This window comes from Mastomys coucha, unplaced genomic scaffold (assembly GCF_008632895.1).
Source record: "Mastomys coucha isolate ucsf_1 unplaced genomic scaffold, UCSF_Mcou_1 pScaffold18, whole genome shotgun sequence".
Lineage (NCBI taxonomy): Eukaryota > Metazoa > Chordata > Mammalia > Rodentia > Muridae > Mastomys > Mastomys coucha.
The window spans coordinates 18,698,489-18,699,511 of record NW_022196900.1 but is presented as its reverse complement, the minus strand read 5'-3'; positions in this window follow the sequence as shown (position 1 = coordinate 18,699,511).

The window sequence follows — 1,023 nt, the reverse complement described above, 5'->3', positions numbered from 1 at the left end:
AAAAAAAAAAAAAAAAAGCAAAAGCCATTTGGATAAAGAGCAACACAAAATCAAAATTGGCAGCTCACTGAATGCTTAAAATTCAGGAAATTGTTTTTGTAACTGAAACTGGATACATTCACCATCTCTAACACTTAGGCTATTTTTTTTTTCAATACATAGTTTAAGTCCATTCTTCAGGTGAAAAAAAAAATGTCTTTAAATACAACAATCAACACTGTTTTGGTGTTCCTTGTTTGTGTGTGTGTGTGAGTGTGTGTGTGTGTGTGTGAGTGTGTGTGGACACTGATCTATATATTGTTTCTATGCCATTGCCTAGGGTGGGCAGCATGCATGGGTAAGAGGAAGGGACAGGTACCAGGTAATCCAAGGGCTGCCCAGCCTCTGCCACTGACAGACCCTGCATCCCTCATTTCTAGATGAGAAAGGCAAGGCTGTCAAGTCATAGGCTCTGGAGGAAAGTGCTCTGAGTATAAACACTGCAGTGTGGAAATCCTTCAGGAAGGTTTGTAACATCTACAGAAGCTGAACATTTCTTACAGCTGAGACTAACAAGCTCGTGTACTGATGCAGGGTAGAGCCGAGCATCCGAGGCAAAAGCTACTGAGGAGCCTCTTCATCTCCGGCGTAAGGGGCAGGAAAGACGACTTTCCTCCAGGGGTCTGCTCCGTACTAGGAAAGTGACAGGGGCCCACGTGGGATCCTAGAGCCTAGCACAGTGATATGTCCAAAGCAATGGCTCAAATGTTTCTTGAATGAGAAAAAACAAACAACACCCCCCCCATAAAAAAAAAATAAAATAAAATACCCTCAAAGGACACAGAGAAAAGCTGGCTCTCGGATGGAGCTATGATTTTCATCTTAATAGAACTGTCAGGGAGGAGAGCTAGGAAACAGATGGCTGTCTTTGGAGAGCAGTTCAGAAAAAAGAGCAAAACACTGAAATGGAGAGGCCAGCGATTAAAAGCCCTGTGAGCAGGAAGAGACCCGCTGGCTCACCTACTAATGGAGTCTAATCCCTCA